Below are 19,051 nucleotides of genomic sequence, written 5' to 3'. Positions count from 1 at the left end.
ACCTTATTAGAGGGGACGGCGGGCGTATGGAGGAAAGGGGACTATGGACTAGGAGTAAGGTGGTCACTACGGTGAGTAACCTGGTAATACTCCTACGACCCGTCCCCTTTCCTCCATACTTGTGGGAGATTCCCAAGCACTCCTTACAGGAACTACGGGTGGATGGAAATACCCCTTACTGAAACAGGTTCTTCAGCACAGCCTGACCAAACTGAGCGTCAGCTCTAGATCTCAGGTTGAGACAGTAATGCTTACAGAAACCAGTTGGGGAGGCCCAAGTATCTGCCCTAGCGACGGACTCCCAGGGAACATATTTCTGAAAAGCAACCGCGGCTGCCTTGCCCCGCACCAGTTGTGCATGGATACCTTTAGGAGGTTTCAGCCTTTGTACGGTGAAAGACTCTGTGATGCAGGCGCCAATCCACCTGGAAATAGTTGCCTTAGACGCCAGCTTGCCCTGAGGGTTACCGAAGGTCACAAAAAGTTGAGAAGAACTCCTAAGCTCGGAAGTCCTGTCCAGGTAGAACTTAAGAGCTCTTCTGACATCAAGACAGTGTAGAACTCTTTCAGCCTCTGAGGCAGGGTTCGGAAAGAAGATCGGAAGGGAGATCGACTGATTCAGATGGGATTCGGTCACTACCTTCGGTAGGAAAGCCGGGTTTGTCCGAAGGACTACCTTGTCCTTGTGAAAGACCAAGAAAGGATGCTCCACCGACGATGCCTGGAGCTCACTCACTCTCCTTGTTGACGTAACGGCGACCAGAAAGGACACTTTCCAAGACAAGTACTTGAGGTCTACCATCGCCATTGGTTCAAAGGGTTTATGGCACAGCGCCGTCGGGACTACGTTTAGGTACCATGGCGGGTGCGGATTACGAACCAGAGGGTAGAGGCGTGTCAAGCCAGCAAAATGCCTCTTCACCACGGGGTTAGTTAGAAAATAAGAGCACAGGTCTGTAGAAAGGTAAGCGGAAACCGCTGAGAGATAAGTCCTGCATGACAGAATATGAACCCCTGACTCTGCTAGGGAGGACACGAAGGACAGCACCGTGTCAATCGTGGCCACCCTCGGATCCAACTTCTTCTCCAAACGCCAATGACAGAACCTGAGCCATTTACTCCTGTATTGAGATCTGGTCGAGGGTTTCCTGGCTGCCTGGATAATGCGCATGTTATCCGCAGACAAACTCCGATGCTCCAAAGACTTGAACTCGGGCACCATGCCGCCAAGCTGTGTGGGGAGGGGTGCCACATCTGTTGTTCCCCTTGGTGAAGAAGATCGGGAGTTACTGGTAACCTGATCGGCAGATACACCGACAGGTGTTGAAGTTCTGAGAACCAACCTGGCCGGCCACCACGGGGCTATCAGTAGAAGGGAACAGTTCAGAGTTCTTCAGCTTCCAAATTGCTTGATGAACTAGAGGCAGAGGCGCGAAGGCGTAAGCTCTCATGTTGTGCCATGGAATCTCGAGAGCATCCCCCAGAGAGGAGGCTCTCAGCCCCCCTCTGGAGGCATACTGAGGAAGCTTCTTGTTTACCGCCGTAGCGAAGAGGTCCACCTCCGGTGTGCCCCAACGCGAGAAAATCCATGGGAGGACCTCCGCCTTCAACTCCCACTCGTAGCTGACCACTGTCTGCCAGTCGAGGGCATCCGCTGTGACATTCAGCTGGCCCGGGATGTGCACTGCAAGCAGCCAGACACCATGAAGCATGGCGCACTCTCTCATATCTGGATGGACAGATCAACCAAAAGTGCCCACCCTGCAGGCAACGAAACATTGTGCGGAAGGGGCATCCGAGCGTTCTGGTCATAAACTGACCGATAAGGATGCTCACAAGGCCCAGAACCCAGCCCTACACCTGAGGCCGATGGCGCAGTTGTAGGGGTAGCATTCAAAATGGCCACCGCGGTCGTGGTGGGAACAGGCGCCATTTTGTCATCACCTGAGGGGAACTGCGGCACGTGAGGAAGTGAGGCAGGGGTCCCCGTCGATGGATCAGGGGTCTTAACATTAGCCTTAACATAAAGAACCTCGGCAGAGCCGGTACTATGAGGCCTGGAATGTTTCTGCGACATACCAACCGCCAAATAAGCCTTCTCATGAAGGACCTCAGCGCTGCCGGTAAAAGAAGAATTTTCCTTCTCCAGCATGGGGTCTGGCATGGATTCACATGCTCATGAATATTCCCCGTCGTCAGGCTGGGAATCCTCGGTAAAGAAAAAACCAGTATCAGTTTCGTTTCTGATCTGTCTTTCGTAGTAATAACCAATCACTGGTCTCTGCGTCATACTGACCACAGCCAATGACTGCCCTCTACCTAAGCACCGCCTCTGGCAGCCATCTTCAGATTTTTACCGCACGTTCATGTGTTGGGATCCTCGTGCTATTGCTCTCGAGCGTTGGTGCTATTTTTTCACGTTTTTTCTCAAAAACTTTGTTTTTTTCGGTCAAAAGAGCCTCAAGCTCCACCGACTCTTCATCCGATCAATGGGGACCCGTTTCGGATTCGTCTGCGCCCCTCAAGGGTGAAGATTTCGTCGAGCTACGCTTTTGGAGGACTCCAGAAGTTTCTCAGGCCCGGTCATGGCCCAGGAGAAGGGAAGCTCGACGCCCGGAAAGCTGTTCAGGGTCTGCCCTGGATGCCAGCTGCAGAACGTCTTCAAGGAGGACGAACACTCTTTTTGTCTTTACTGCCTACATGAGGACAAGACGCACGTGGAGAAGGACTGTGCGTTTTGCGGCAACATGTCGGAGCGGACCATGAAGGACCGCCATCAATGTCTCGCCAACTGGCTAGAAGGGAAGAGCCCGTCCGGCGAGAAGAAGAGGAAGAAATCCGAGCGGTCTTCTAAGACCTTTGAGGACGCCCCGGAGACGGGGGTCCAACATAAGGCCAAGCACTGCGAGTCCGCTGGCACCGGGAGCGCCGAAAGGTCGGGCTCTACGGGCACCAGGCAGGGCGCACCCTCCCCGGCACCATCAACCACGAGCCAACGCTCTGGGTCGGGTAAGAGGAAGGCCGAGCACCCGGCGAAGCTCCTGGAGAGGCCCCGGTCGAGCTCGAAGGCGGAGGGAGAGCGAGGCAGTGTCCCCCCCCCGCAAGGATAAGGCGGTGAGCGCACCTAAGGTGGTGAAGGCCTTAATCCATCCAGCCAAGCCCTCTATCGAAACTGTCGCGGCGGCCCTGGCTCAGCCTGCGGAGGCTACACCAGTGGTGGCGACCTCGGGGCTCAGAGTCTCCCTGCCACCTCGGAGGGAGTCCTCTTTTGTGCCCATCGATAGGACCCCCGTGAAATCCCCCGTGGGGAAGAAAAAGGGGGGGCAGGGCGTCGTCGTAGATTCGGCCTCAACCTCGGAGGAGGAGCTGGTCGAGGTCTTAAGCCACGGCCTCGGCGTGGAAGAAGACCGGCCCGTCGGGATGGATCCCGACGCAGGGGACGACGACATCGTCGAGTGTACCGACGGGGCCCCTGATCGCCCGTCGGATTCCCCTCTGCCAGCGCCGCGAGACAACTCGGCGGCCATTTTGTTGGCTATACAGTCCTTATGCTCAGAGATAAGGACGAGACTACCGTTGCCGACGGAACCTCTCCCGTCGGGGGACCCAGAACCGGGACCTTCCGGTTGTTCCCCCTACCAAGAAAAGAAGGATCCACCCTCCACCTCCTTTTCAGCCGTCGCGCCCCTTCCAGCCCTCCTCCCCGTCCACCCGAGGGGATGATACGGGGACTGACACGGCAGCGACGGGTACGGACGTCTAGGTATACGAAGAGGATGTACCGTCGTCGCCTCCCACCAGGGCTTCTCCGCCCGACGAGATTGGATCGTTCCACTCAATGATCGCCAGGGCATCCGAGCTTTTCCAACTCTGCCCTGAGGAGAAGGAAGGTTTCCTTTATCAGCGGCGCGAGGCCAAGAGGAAGACGGTCCTCGCGGTGCCTCTATTGGACGACATTTGGGATGAGGGCCTCACCCTCCTCAAGAACCCTTCCACGACACCAGCTAGAAGAGACCGGTACGAGAAAAAGTACCGGGTCCCGGACACGGCCCCCCTGTGCCTCCGGGCGCAGCCTACCCCGGACTCCGTCGTCTCCGCGGCGGCCAGGAAAAAAGCGGAGGGGGGGGTGCGGCCTCCACATCGACTTCCCCACCGGACGGCGAGGGAAAGAAATTGGACGCTATGGGACGCAGAGTCATCTCGTCTGCAGCGACGACGATTAAAGCTGCCAACGCCTTGGCTATCGTGGCCCGATACGACAGGGAGCTCTGGTACAAACTGGCTCCCCTGCTGGACTTCTTGCCGGACGACAAGAGGGCAGAGGCCCTGGAGATCCTGCAGGAAGGTGAGGTGGCTTCGGACATCGCCGACACTGGGTTCCGCCAGTTGGGCAACGGCGTTTGCCTTAGGCGGCGTGGATGGCTCAAGGCTACGGACTTCCGTCAAGACGTTCAGACCAGAGTCCTAGACATGCCCTTCGATGGGAACAACCTGTTTGGGAAAACAGTGGACGATTCCCTTCAGGCCATTAAAGCGGACATCGAGACGGCCCGGGCCCTTGGAGTTCTGCAACAACGACGGATGCCCTTTCGGAGCAGCGGAGGCAAGGGCACCTCCAAAGGTTCCGGCGGCGGTTTCTCCTCCTACCGTCAAGCGGCCCGCTCGTCGTCTCAGGAGGCCTACAGAGGACGAGGCAAGTCTGGCGGACCCCGCCGTCGTCGCCAAGGACAAGGCGCTAAAGCCTCGTCGAAGCAGGATTGAACCGGCCGGGGGGTCGGGCCCCCACCGAAGCACCCCGGTGGGAGGCCGGCTGGCGAGCTTCGTCAGCGTGTGGGAGTCCATCTCCACCGACCGTTGGGTGCTGAACGCCTTGGCCCGGGGCCACGCGCTCGAGTTTCAAAGAAAGTGTCCGCGCGTCCCCCCCGTGGCCAGGAAAGAACTTCACGTCCCTCAACTTCTCCTGGAGGTGAAGGCGATGCTCAAGAAGGGCGCCATCGAACTCGTCCCAAAGAGGCTTCGGGGCTCCGGAGTCTACTCGAGATACTTCCTCGTGAAGAAGAAGACGGGGGGATGGCGCCCCATCCTGGACCTGCGACGTCTGAACAAGTTCATCAAGGCGCAAAAGTTCCGGATGGTCACCCTCCAGCACGTCCTGGGTCAGCTGGAGGAAGGAGACTTCCTGTCGTCGTTGGATTTGGAGGATGCCTACTTCCATATTCCCATCTTGAAGGGGCACCGAAAATTCCTCAGGTTTGTGGTCCAAGGGCGTCATTACCAGTTCAAAGCCCTCCCCTTCGGTCTACGGTCGGCACCCAGGGTGTTCAAGTGCCTCGCACCGGTGGCGGCTCAGCTACGCCGCGAAGGGATCCACGTCTACCCCTACCTGGACGACTGGCTCATCCGAGCCAAGACAAGGGAGCTCGCCGTGGTTCACACGGCAAGGACCGTCCAACTTCTCACGGACCTGGGATTCTCCGTGAACTACGCCAAATCCCACCTGGTACCCGCGCAAGACACTCTGTTTCTGGGAGCGAGGCTCAACACAGTGTCCCTTCTGGCCTCCCCGTCGGAGGAGAGGACCAGGACCATCCTGGGCAAGGTGCAGCGGATGTTGGTGGCCGAAGCGACCAAGGTGAGGTCCATCAAGTCCCTCCTCGGAATGATGTCTTCCTGCATCTACCTCATTCCCATGTGCACGCTCCGGATGCGCCCGTTGCAGGAGTTCCTGGACGCGCGCTGGATCCAAACGACGGGCAGCTTCGAGGAAAGGATCACACTCGACGAGAGTTTCCGATGAGCGATCCGGTGGTGGGGCACCCGCGCGCATCTGACGGCGGGCATGGACTTCCAGACCCCAGCCCACCAGGAGACAGTGACCACGGATGCCTCCCTGGAAGGGTGGGGAGCGCACACCGGAAATCTGCACGCAAGAGGCCTTTGGCTCCCGACGGAGAAATCCTTACATATCAACGTCCTGGAGCTCCGTGCAGTGTTTTGGGCCCTCAGGTCCTTCCTTCCGTCCCTCAAGGGCAAGGTGGTGAGGATCTTCACCAACAACACCACCACCATGTTTTACATCAGAAAACAGGGCGGAACCAGGTCCCCAGCACTGTCCAAGGAGGCGCAGGACCTGAGGCATTGGGCAGTCGGCCAAGGGATGTTTCTGGTGCCGTTTCATCTGGCAGGGATCAAAAACACCATCGCCGACTCACTCAGCAGGGAGCTGCGCTCGTGCCACGAGTGGGAACTACGGCAGGATCTAGTGGATCGCGACGGCGACGAACTCCAAGTGCCGGAGGTTCGCCAGCAGGTTTCCCCAGGCGAGGAGCATGGGCGATGCTTTCTCGTTCCCCTGGGAGGGCCTGTTCCTCTACGCGTTCCCTCCTTTGCCACTGCTAATCCGGCTCGTCAACCAGCTCAAGAGGTCACGGTGCAGGATGATCCTCGTCGCACCTGCGCGGCCGAGGCAGATATGGTTCCCGGACCTTCTGGACTTGTCAGCGTCCCCGCCAATCAAGCTGCCGGTGGACGCGGATCTGCTCTCCAGGGAAGGAGGCGCCATCCTCCACCACGACCCGAAATCGCTGAACTTGCAGGCCTGGCTTTTGCAGCGCTAGAGTTTGGAGGATACGACATACCGGCCGACTGCAGAGAGGTTCTTGCAAAGGCCAGGGCGTCCTCGACTCTTAAATGCTACGGACACAAATGGAAGAGGTTCTCTGTCTGGTGCCACGCACAGAAGATTAACCCTCTACGGATTACGGCTCCCCAAGTACTGCCGGACCTGCTGACGCTGGCCAAAGCTGGACTGGCACACGCGTCCATCAAGATTCATCTTGCTGCGATCTCCCGATACACCAGAACCACGGGGCGGACGTCCTTGTGGTCTCATCGTCTGGTGAAAGAGTTCATGAAGGGACTGTTCAGATCGTTCCCGCCGGTGAAGGCTCCGGCCCCGGCGTGGGAGCTCAACGTGGTGCTGACCAAGCTCATGGGACCTCCGTTCGAGCCTCTGCACTCGGCCCCGTTGAAGTTTCTGTCGTGGAAAACAGCGTTTCTTGTGACCATCACCTCCGCACGACGGGTGGGAGAGATCCAGGCCCTTTCCTGCAAGGCCCCGTACTTGACTTTTCACGACACGAGGGTAGTGCTCAGGACGCACCCCTCCTTCATGCCCAAGGTACCGTCGGACTTCCACCTCAACGAACCCTTGGTGTTGCCTGTGTTCTTCCCGTCGCCTTCGTCGCCGGCTGAGAGGACTTTGCACTCGCTGGATGTGGCTAGAGCGCTGAAGTTCTACGTGGACCGCACAAAGTGTTTTCGGAAGACGTCACAACTCTTTGTGAACTTTGGACCTGTCAATCAGGGGAAGGCTCTCTCGAAGGCTTCCATTTCCAGATGGCTCTCCGGCTGTATCATGTACTGTCATCGGTTGGCAAACCGACCGCTGCCTGGCCGTCCGAGAGCCCATTCCACCAGAGCGATCGCAGCTACCACGGCGTTCCTTTCTGGTGTGCCCCTGTTGGACATATGCAGGGCTGCTACGTGGAGGTCGACGCACACCTTCACGAAATTCTACTGCGTCGATCGGGATTCCAGGGAGGAGTCCAGGGTCGGCCAAGCAGTGCTGCGCAACCTGTTCGCCTGAGGTGAGCCTGGTGAGGAGGTAAGATGCTTAATGTTGAGTTTGATGCAATGCTTAATGTTGAGCCTTTGCCACCTCCCGTGGTTGTGCATGTGTGTACTGCTATGTATTCTTTATTCATGAGCATGTGAATCCATGCCAGACCCCATGCTGGAGAAGGAACAAGTTACTTACCTGTAACTGTTGTTCTCCAGCATGGGTCTGGCATGGATTCACATGCGAACCCTCCCGCCTACCCCTCTGCGGCTCTTCACTTGGTCATACTGCCACTTCACGTGCTTCCAAATCTGAAGATGGCTGCCAGAGGCGGTGCTTAGGTAGAGGGCAGTCATTGGCTGTGGTCAGTATGACGCAGAGACCAGTGATTGGTTATTACTACGAAAGACAGATCAGAAACGAAACTGATACTGGTTTTTTCTTTACCGAGGATTCCCAGCCTGACGACGGGGAATATTCATGAGCATGTGAATCCATGCCAGACCCATGCTGGAGAACAACAGTTACAGGTAAGTAACTTGTTCCTTCTTTGCCCCCTCAACAGATCTGGTGTCACCGCAAGAGCAGGAACGGTGAGAAACAACCTTCACCGATAAGGCCTTGCCAGACCCTCAGACATGTTGGTAGCTTTAGCCTCTGTACGAGGGACCTCGGACCCAGGTCCGGTAACAGCCTTATTCGCGCGGGCCTCGAACATCCGTTCGGTAACACCAAGCCCTACCAAGGCCTCGGGGCGCACCCCGGCGTAAAAGCCAGTCGTACAAATACGGATACCCATGGATACCCTGGAGACGAAGATAGGCCGCAATCACCGACATCTTCGTGAAGACCCGCGGTGCCGAGCTGAGGCCAAAAGGAAGCACCCGAAACTGGGAGTGCTCCTCTCCCAAAGAGAAGCGGAGATATTCCCTATGTGGATTCCAAATCAGGACATGCATGTACGCATCCTGAAGATCCACAACGCTGAGCAAATCGCGCATCTGCAAAGAGGAGCGTATCTGGCTGGGCGTGATCATCTTGAATCTCTCTTGGGGTAGGAAAAGATTGAACTGGGAAAGGTCTAGGATGGTGCGCAGGCCAGCCTGGTTGGGGCACCGTAAACAGCCGGGAGTAGAAGCCCTCCCCTCGCTCCCCAAGGGGAACAGGTTCCACGGCTCTGAGGTCCAGAAGTTTCTGAACCTCGGCCTTGAGGGAGGGTGAGCCTGACAGCTGAAGAGGAGGGTTGAGGGGTGGGGTAAGGGGTAAAGGTAAGCGGAAGCCCGCTCGAGCGACTGACGAGACCCATCTGTCTTCTGTGATGTTCTGCCACGCCTCCCAATGAGACGCAATGCGTCCTCCCACCGGGGTCTCATGCGAGCGCGGAAAACCCTCATTTGGCAGGCTTATCGGTGGTGATGCCACCTGAACCTGATGAGGAGGCTGAGGAGCGGGAGAAAAACCGTGTGCGCTGTTGTCTACGGCGGGTATTCCCCACAGGAGTATCCACTCTGCAAGATTTGCGGTCGACGAAGCCCCTAAAACCAGAGGAAGGTCGACTTTGCGACAACGGTCTCTGGGATTTGAAAGGAGCTTTAACCAGAACAGACAATGATTCAGCCGTCTGAGTGCTAGCTTTGGTTTTGGTGAGCTCTACATCAGTAGAAGAATGAAAAAGCTCCTTACGATTGAATGGAAGGTCCAACACCTTGTCTTGCACTTCCTTAGAAAATGTTGTGGCTTGCAGCCACGCCTGCTGTGAGGTATCAACCCCAAGCATCAGGCCCCGAGCCGAAGTGTCTATGTGATGAGCCGCAGCCTCCAGGAGATCTTGGGCCAAGACCCTGTCATCGGAAAGGCCTCCTTTGAAGTCTTCCAACTTCTCGACTGGGATGTGCTCCTCAAACTCCGACAGAACTTTCCACATCCGCAATATCAGTTCGGCGTTGGCCTGTCTGAGCTGCAAGGCCGAGTTGGCGAAGATTTACCTCCCGAGGGAGTCGAGGAGCTTGTCCTCCTTTCCCAGAACTTGAGTAGTCGTCGTGGAAGAGGATGCTGCAGGCCTGGACTGCAAAGTGGCCGCAGCCACCACTGTGGAGGAGGTAGGCGGACAAGACGACAGTGCCACCTCTTCCGAAGAATGCAGCCTGTACCTCGCGTCAATCTTCTTATTGACAAAAAGTCCCGAGTGTGGCTTTTCCCAGACTCTTCGGACCTCGGCCAGAACGTCCTTCTGCAGGAACAGGCCGGTACGCTCCAAGGGAGACAGGGTGAACGCCCCAGAAAGCACGCCCTTCTGCGGAGCGGGTGCCTGGGGCACCGGAACATCTAAGAAACTCATCATGTCCAGTACCTGGTCATGAAAGGCTCTGATGGAGCGGGGAAGGTCCTTGTTGTTCTGATCGCCTTGAGGGTCATCTGACAAGTCAGGATCCTGCTGAGCCGTGTCAGGCACTGCCTTGTCCACTGGGGACAATGGAGGCAAAGGCGGAAGAGTAGGGGGGTACACCACGGGCGAGGGAGGCGCCGGCGGAACCACATGAGGAACGGATGGAGCCGGAGGCGCAGGTGGACATATCTCCTTGAAAAGCCCTTTGAAATATTCCCTCATGGGGTCGGTGCGCATAAGCGCTTGAAATTTATCGAAACGTATCCCCAGGAGATTGTTTCGGGACCTGCGGAGGCCTCTCATGAGGTGGACAAATCCTGGGACGTAACTGGGAAGGGTGCCACACCAGCCCCTCCAACGTATCCACATAAATCAAAGGAGCCGCCCCCGCGGGCAACGAAACATTGTGCGGAAGAGGCATCCGGGTGTTCCAATCATAAACCGGCCGGTAAGGATGCGCACAAGGGACCTTAGGTTCACCCAATAAACCGAGCCCTACACCAGAAGCCGATGGCGTAGTTGTAGGGGTAGTACCTAAAATGGCCGCCGTGGTCGTGGCGGGAACGGGCGTCATTTTGTCCTCATCTGAGGGCAACTGCGGCACTTGAGGAAGTGTGGCAGGGGTCCCTGTCGATGGATCAGGGGTCTTAATCTTAGCCTTAACATAAGGAACCTCGGCCGAGCCGGTACTGTGAGGCCTGGAATGTTTTTGTGGCATACCAACCGCCAACTGAGCCTTCGAAGGAAGGACCTCGGCACTGCCGGTAAAAGAAGAACTTTGCTTCTTTGCCCCCTCAACAGATCTGGTGTCACCACAAGAGCGGGAACGGTGAGCAACCGCTTTCGCCGACAAAGCCTTGTCCGGCCTCTCAGAACTGTTGGTAGCTTTAGCCTCTGTACGAGGGACCTCGGACCCAGGCCCGGTAACAGCCTTATCTGCGCGGGCCTCTAACATCTGTTCGGTAACTACAAGCCCAGCCAAGGCCTAGGGGTGCACCCCGGTTTTGTTTTTGAGGGAAGCCGACAGAGGCCTCAGGGCAAACTTCGGTACCCCACGACTCAGTAGAACTGGGTCTACAAACAGCCCCCACAGGAGGGGCCTCGGACCTTGGAAAAAACTCAGGTAGAATTATTAGGCCCAACGGGCACCTCAGGGCGAACCCCAGTAACAGAGCGATCAACGCCCCTCCCGGACCGAGAGGAACCCGGGAAGGTATCCCCCAGCCAGGGTGCTCTGAAAAGTAAAGAATGTACCGGGTGTTTTTTCTTCTCGTCGATGAACGCCTAAAAATGCGAAGGAGGAGTTCGTCAGAACACCTCCTCCCACCGCTCCAACCGACGTTGAAGTGCCCGGACCGAAAGGGAGTCACAGTAAAAACAGGAGTCCCAACGGTGTTCCGGACCCAAACACTCTAAACAAAGAGGATGCGGATCCGCCCTCGCGAAGCGACACGATGAACAATCTGGAAAGTCTAATTTTAAAGACAGACAGACTAGTAAACGAAAGCTAGCGAGAGCCAGAGAGGAAAAAAGGGAAGAAAATCTTCTGAGGATGCAAGTGCGTCCGGCCCCGATCAAGCGGAGAAAAGGACTGATGGGCGATGCGCGGAGCCAAGGTGGGCGGGGTTACGGCCGCGTGCCGGGCCCCTCGCAGGAAAGAGAGGAGGGACACATTTTTGAAAAACATTTTTGATGCTTTTTACAAAGTGCTCCGGTCCCGTCACACATGAGGGAGAGATGTCCCCCCAAGTATGGAGGAAAGGGGACGGGACGTAGAAGTAAGAAGGTTTCTGCAATATTCTGCTGGCGTTCTTTGTGCGAGGATTGATTTGTAGATGTCCGGGGGACAGGGATCCATGGGTGAACCGGCTTTCTTGCTGTTTTACCAGCATTGCGAATACCTCTGATATTTCAGGAACGTTTGAGTTTGTGCTGCGGTTCTGTGTTCGGTTCGTTTGGTTGTATGTTGTGGTTGGTTGGCCTCTGTTGAATGGTTTGTCGGATGTCATAGATTTTTCTTTTTGAAGTGGTCTGCCAGGTCGTTGCACAGTTTCTCTGAGGGGGTAAGGGCGTTGTCACAGCCTGGTGGGTTTCTCATTTCTTTAATGATGTTAAATATTTCTTTTTTTATGTGTTGGTGGCATTGGTGATTCTGTCGTCATAATGCCTTCTCTTCGCCTTTTGAATTTCCTTCTTGTATGATTTGTTTCTGGAACAGTGTTTTTTTGTCTGGGTTGTATTCTTTCCTCCATTCCAGTTCCATCTTTTTGTTTTCCTTTTTCATGGTGCTTAATAGTGAGGTAAACCATTTTGCCATTGCTCTTTTTTGATGGTGTGAATGGTTTTTCTGGGGCGATCTTGTCAATTGTATTTGCAATCCAATTGTGTAATAGCTCTGCTTTTCCCCTCTAGGTCAGCTAGCTCTAGTTCTGTAGTTGAGGGTTTGGTTAACTCAGTTGTTCGAATAGGTTGCTTTCTTTGACGTCTTTCTAGTTTCTTTTTGTGGTGGTTGTGAGTTTAGGAGGTTGGATGCAAACTTGAGTAGGCAGAGTGATCACGAATGGGATGATGAGATGGTCGCTCCACAGTATTTGTATCGGCGGTGCCGTGGTGATGAGTTTTTCCTTGTCAAAAATTGCGCCCAGGGTGTGTCCTTCCGAGTGTGCTGCACCTTTTACTAGGTGTTGTAGTTTCATGGTGGTGAGTTGTTTAATCAGCGAGTTTTGGGAGTTGGCGTGACTGTCTTCGAACCAGATGTTGGAGTCCCCCAGTAGATTAGGTGTTTGTGGTTGATGGCTATGTTGGTGATGGCTTATATGAAGGTGTCGACAGAGGATACATCAGAAGTTGGTGGTCTGTACACCAAGATGAATGTGATGTTGGTTTTTGGGCTCACTGTTGGGTGTATAACCATGGTTTTGCAGTTGAGGATGTTCAGTGGTTCGTCTGTTTTTATTTTTAGGTGTTCTTTGAATGCTATTGTGATGCCTCCTCCTTTTTTGTTTTTCCTGTTTATTTGAAGGCATTTGAAGTTTGCTGGCAGGCAGCTTTGGAGTGTGGTTTTAGTAGTTGTTGTCAAGCCATGTTTCTGTGATAAATAGGATGTCAATGCCGTTGTCATCAAGTAGGTTGAAGATCTCTGTAGAGTGTTCTGACATGGATCTTGCGTTTATTAGATTGCAATGGAGTTTGGAGGTATAGTTTGGTTTGGATTTTCTTGTTAGGGTCGTCTTCTGATCTTGTTGCGGTGTAGGTTTCGGCTTCCTCGAATAGTTGTTCTAGGTTTTGTCTTGGGTTTTTGTTTTCATCGGATTCGTCTTCCAGGAGTTGTGGTTGTCGATTGGAAGTTCTTCTAGCTATGGTGATGTAAGGTGTTATCGCTTCGGTCGTGTGTTTGTTGTTTCTGGTGGTGTTCATCCTTCTTCTGCGTGATTTTGTTAGGTTGTTTAATGTTGCTGCTTCTAGCGTTGGGTTGGTTTGGCCTGGTGAACAGTTGTCAGCGAGGTAAGGAGTTAAGTAGAGGGATTTGTCTCTTCTCTGTTTTGGTTCGATGTTTGTTCTTGTCTGTGGGGGTGTTCTATAGTTGTGGTTCTTTGTTGCAGTTCTGTAGTTTTTGTTCTTTCTTCTCTTTTTCTTTCCCTCAATATGGGTCGGTTGTGCAGCATTATAAGATTCAGAGTTGTTTAGTCTTCGTTTGTTTGCTGATGTCCAGTTGGTTCTGCTTTGGTCTGGTTGTCTTGTGGTGTAGTACTGGGTGTGGATGCTGTCCGCTACCGGTTTTAGTCTTTGTCTGTAGGTGGTATTTCCAGCTGATGTTGCCTCTTCGTTCAGTCACTGTCTTGGTGGGGGTGTGGGAGGTGGTTAAGGGTTATATAGTTATATATTTGGGTGTTATCAGTGGCTCTCTGTAGTCTCCATCTCCCTGAACGCGGTTCACTACGGTGAGTTAGCCATGTAGGTTTAAGAAGGACATGTACTAGTTGAGGAGTGACTTTGAGGGGCGCAGATAGGACTTGAGCCTTGTGAGGCGTGAGCCCCTAATCGGAGTGTTACTCAACAGTAGTTCAGTGGTGGGTTCTGTCTCACTTTAGAGTGAGTTGGTAAGTGAATTTGGAAGACCTGTATAGTGTGGGGGAGGCCTATCGATGCATTCTAGATATCATAAAATGCAATTTGGAGACAGAACTCCTGCTGAACTTGAGAGACCTGTATAATGGGGGAGGCCTATCCATGCAATCTGAATATCACTTAATGCAATCTGGACACAGAAGCCCTGATAGATTTGAGAGAGAGGCCTATTGATGCAATCTAAATATCATACAATGCAATCTGGACACAAAAACCCTACTAGATTTGAGACGCCTGCATAGGTCTATACAGAGGTGGGGAGATCTGTGCCTAGCCAGTCAGATTGGTACAGGATTAAATAATGATTACATCTTGTCTAAGTTGAGGGTGAGGGAGCGAGAGATGCAGTGGGGAGTAATCACCTTGCTTACTATGGGTTTGGTAAGTGGCTCGTATTCTAGGGTAGGGTAGTTGCTCTGGTCCTGACCCAGGCCACTCCTATCTTTACTGGTCCTTGTAGTTGATGGTTGATGGTTGACCACTGCTTCCCGTGTGGACACCTCTTGGAGCCGTCTCGCAGTGATGAGGGCCGAGAGGACCAAAGGGAGTGGGGGGGGAGGGGTGGGACGGGAGGCGGGAGGGAATGAGAAGCAGGAAGAGGGCACGCGGTGGGAGCGGGTTTACAAGGGGCCTTGGGGCCTTCTTTAAAGACACAAAAAAATAAATAAAACAGCAGCAGCAGACGGGAAACACTCACCGTGCTCAGATAGAAATGGAGCCGGTGAGTCTTGCTCTGCTGCTACACTGCCTGAAACACGGTCTATGGACCAATGGGAGCAGGGGGGGGGGGGGGCGAGGCAGGAGGGAAGGAAAAGCAGGAAGAGGGCGCGGGGTGGGAGTGGGTTTACAAGGGGCCTCGGGCCTTCTTTAAATACACAAAAAAACAAATAAAAAGCAGCAGCAGACAGGGGCAACACTCAGTGCTCCGATGGAAATTGGAGATATTAAAATAGCTCTACTTAACACCAGGTCTTTGAATAATCATGCTCAGAACATCCATGATTATATCATCCAGGACAACTTAGACATCTTGTGCCTTACCGAATTATGGCTCCAGGAGCCAGTCGGTCCTACAATCGACATTGCAGTTCCGCCAGGCTTTAATGTTTTCTTTACAAAAACAGAGATTTGGGAAAGAGAGGTGGAGTGGCTGTAATAGCCAGAAATGAGCTGCACTTATTTCCATCTCCTGTTGACTGCCAAGGGTGCGAAACCCTCTTACTCAAAATGACACCCTCTAACAACAATTGCATCAACATTCTAACACTCTTAACGCCCCCTTCCTTGGAAACAGACTTCAATGAAGATCTGGTGCAAATACTCAACACATTAGACTGACCTAACACAGGGACCGTGGTTTTAGGCGACTGTAACTCCCAAATCTAAACCCAAAAAAACAGAACGCTCCAAAAAAAAGTGCTAAATAGAAACTACTAAAACCTTACATCTGATATTTTAGCACACACTGTTGCTAATATCATGGCAAACACCACTGCCAAAGACTCCTGTGATTACATTGTAGCCATATACAATAAAACATTTCAAGAACTTGTTGACTCATATGCACCTATGAAACACAAACCGATTAGACCCAATGTCAATCATCAAAAATGGTTAAATGAAGAAACCAAAAACCTAAAAAAAGAGAAAAAGCTAGAAAGGAAATGGCAAAAAAGCCAAACAGAAGAAAACAGAAAATTTGAAATATCTGGACACACAATACAAAAACACACTCTGAGGCCAAAGAAAACATTTTTTTCATGAGCAAATCTCTGGAGCAGCTAACTCCACCGGCAAGCTATTTCAAATTCTCAAATTAATAGAGAAACCATCATCTCTTTCCCCCTCCTTTTCAACCCTCACAGGACGACTGTGAGAGGGTTTAACTCGCTTTCGCGGATAAAATTCAGAAAGCCCGGAAGGCCACCAGCCTTTCCCAGGTCTCTACCGAAGCACAATCTGTTTATAAACAACTTAGTTACCCCGATTTCACAGGAGAACAAATTTAGGTTCAGTCCTCTCACCCTTGAGGAAACTAAGAAGCTGCTCTCCTCTCTGACAGACAACTTGCTCAGAAAATATTCTTGCACACAATATCGTGCAGGAAAACATTGACATCTTTGTCCCACTCTTCCGCAGAATGAGAAACGCTTCTTTTAAAGACAAAAAGGTTCCAGCAGCTATCAAGCTAGTGACGGTCACGCCTTTGGTTAAAAAAAACAGGACTTGACCAAAAAGATCCATCTAATTTCTGCCCAATCAGTAACTGTAACCTACTCCTGTAAATCCTGGATAAAGTAGCAACTAAACAGCTCCAAAAATACGTGGACGAGCAAAACCTACCCCACACAACAACCTGGGTTTAGAAGTTCACACAGCAAAGAAACCGCACTGTTGGACCTCCAGACTAGAATGTTGAACATCTCTGAAAAAGGAAACACCTGCATGCTGATGCTTTTAGATTTGTCAGCAGCATTTGATCTGCTAGATCACAAACTCCAAGAAGCACTGGCATCATCAGGAAATTGCTCCCAAGACGTCATAGACTGGATCGCCTCTTTCCTGGCAGATCGCAGTTCAAAGATCCAACGGGGCAATACATTCTCTAAACCCATAAATATAAACTGTGATGTACCCCAGGGTGAGCCAACCTCCGCCCAGACTACATTGAATTTACCATAAAAAAATTTCCAAAATCCCAGTTGCTGGCAAAGTAAAAACATTGGGCATATACTTAAAACCTACGCTAGGAGCAAACGCCCACGCAAACGCCCACATAGCCTATCTTAAGAAAAACTGCTGATACTACCAAAGACTACTCTGGCACATAAGACCATTTCTAAATGATAAAATGGTATCACAATTGCCAGAGCCATCATTCCGTCGAAGCTTGACTACGGTAATGCATTATTACTTGGAGCCCGCAAAGATTGCCTAACTCGTTCTCAATTCATTCAACATGACCCAGTGAGGGTCATCAAAAGGAAAGCCAGAAGAGAACATGTCACAGACGATCGGAAAGCCATTCACTGGCTGGGCATAGAAGACCGTATCACCTTCAAGTCAGTCTCAGTAGTCCATCACTGTCTCTATTGGCACTGCTCCTACATACCTAAAGGAACAAATATTACCATACCGACCTGGATGACTCTTGAGGTCAGCGGATCAAGGCCTAGTGAAGACCACCCGGTTTAAAAAAAGCCAACAGACTGGGACGATCCTTTCCAATCAAAGCCTCATTAAAATGGAACTCTCTCCCGGCCATGCTCAGACTTGAACCCAGCTTCCTCACATTTAAAAAGAAGCTAAAAACATTACTTTTCAAGTAAGCAATTTAAGCATACTGATCTAGGAAGGCAGCACCCCTTGTCTTGTTCTACTTGACTCTGTTTGTCCTTGTCTTTGTTTGCGCCTTGATGCCCGTGGGCTGCGGCGCAATGTAAAAATATAAATAAAAATAAATAACTACGGTTCCCAAGGGTAGAAGGGATCTTTGGATCCCTTTTATATTTTATTCTGTGAAGCCAGTACACCCCACCGTATGTGGAGTGCAGGGGAGATGCAATGTATCCCCTTTCACACTAAAACTGCAACAATTCTTTTACAGGGACAAGCTTACCTTCAATGGCTGGTGGCAGTGATACCTTGTATTAATTTGGTGCACCTATACCGCTGGCTGTGTTCACAGCTGCAGTAAAGGGGCCTAAGGGTTCTCATTTTACCTGTCTTCTCTTTTTGCCAGTTTAGTGTTTGTCATTTCTTGTTCCTTCCCCTGACATCCAGGGTGGGAAATTCCTTTGTGTGATTATCTTTGGCGGGAGTCCTCTGGACTCCCCGTCCTGACTCCAGTCTGTCTGTGAGGGGCAGGAAGCGAGGGAGGAGTCCAAAACTCCACAGCCGTTTGTCTTACGCCTTGCCTGAATGGGGACAAATCCCACTGGGGGCCCGCTGTCCTGATTGGATAACCAGAGCGCACCTTCCTGTAAAATGATAGGAGAGAATGCAGAGGTTCTCCAGCATGGGGTCTGGCATGGATTCACATACTCATAAATATTCCCCGTCGTCAGGCTGGGAATCCTCTAAAGAAAAATTGTTTCACTTCTGAACTGTCTTTCTTCTAACAACCAATCACTGGTCTCTGGGTCATTCTGCCCCCAGCCAATGACTGCCCTCTACCAAAGCCCCTCCTCTGGCAGACATCTTCAGATTTTTCTGCACATTCAAGTGTTGGGAGCCTTTGTGCTATAGCTCTTGAGCTTTTACTGCATTTTGAGATTTTGCTAAGAGTTATACTCTATTTTTTCGGTCAATCTAGCCTCAAGCTCCATCGATCCATTATCTGATTAACTAGGACCTGTTTTTGGATTCTCCAGCGCCCCATGAGGGCGATTTTTCTAAGAGTTTCTTCTTGGAGGATTCCAGAAGCTTCTTCAAGGCATACTCCACGTGGACATGGCAGAGGAGAAGGGTGACTCGCTGCCTCTGTTCAGGATTTGCCCAGGATGCAGCCTACGTAACATCTACTTGGACGATGGGCATTCCCTGTGCCTCTACTGCCTGCATTCGACCAAACGCACGTGGAGGATGACTGTGCGTTTTGCAAGGAGATGGTCCCCTGCACCGTGAAGGATCGACGCAGGCGTCTCACCGAGTGGCTCCAGGCCAAGGCCCCTGCTATGGGTGAGTCCCGCCAGTATGCCCCCCCCCAGCCACAAGAAGAAAGACCACGGGGGCCCAACATAAGGCTAAGCACTGCGAGTCCTCTGCCTCCGGGAGCACCGTTGCGATGGGTTCCTCGGCGGCCAGGGCGAGTACAGGGTCTCCAGTGCCTTCGACCACGAGCCAACGCTCAAGATCTTCGAAGAAGAGGCAGCCGGACCATCTGGGCAAGCTCTTGGAGAAGACAGACTGGCCCT

At 52.5% G+C, this 19,051-nt stretch overlaps 1 protein-coding gene across 5 annotated transcripts in view; it reads left to right on the top strand.

The window, feature by feature from the left end:
• The window catches only part of TOX4 (TOX high mobility group box family member 4), a 583,240-nt gene that overhangs the window by 359,213 nt on the left and 204,976 nt on the right, over positions 1-19,051 (top strand). The window lies entirely within an intron of this gene.

Source organism: Ambystoma mexicanum, chromosome 13 (genome assembly GCF_040938575.1).
Source record: "Ambystoma mexicanum isolate Mex_15411 chromosome 13, UKY_AmexF1_1, whole genome shotgun sequence".
In the NCBI taxonomy this organism is placed as follows: Eukaryota; Metazoa; Chordata; class Amphibia; order Caudata; family Ambystomatidae; genus Ambystoma; species Ambystoma mexicanum.
Note: the sequence above shows the minus strand (reverse complement) of the source record. Positions and strands in the feature narration are given on the sequence as shown.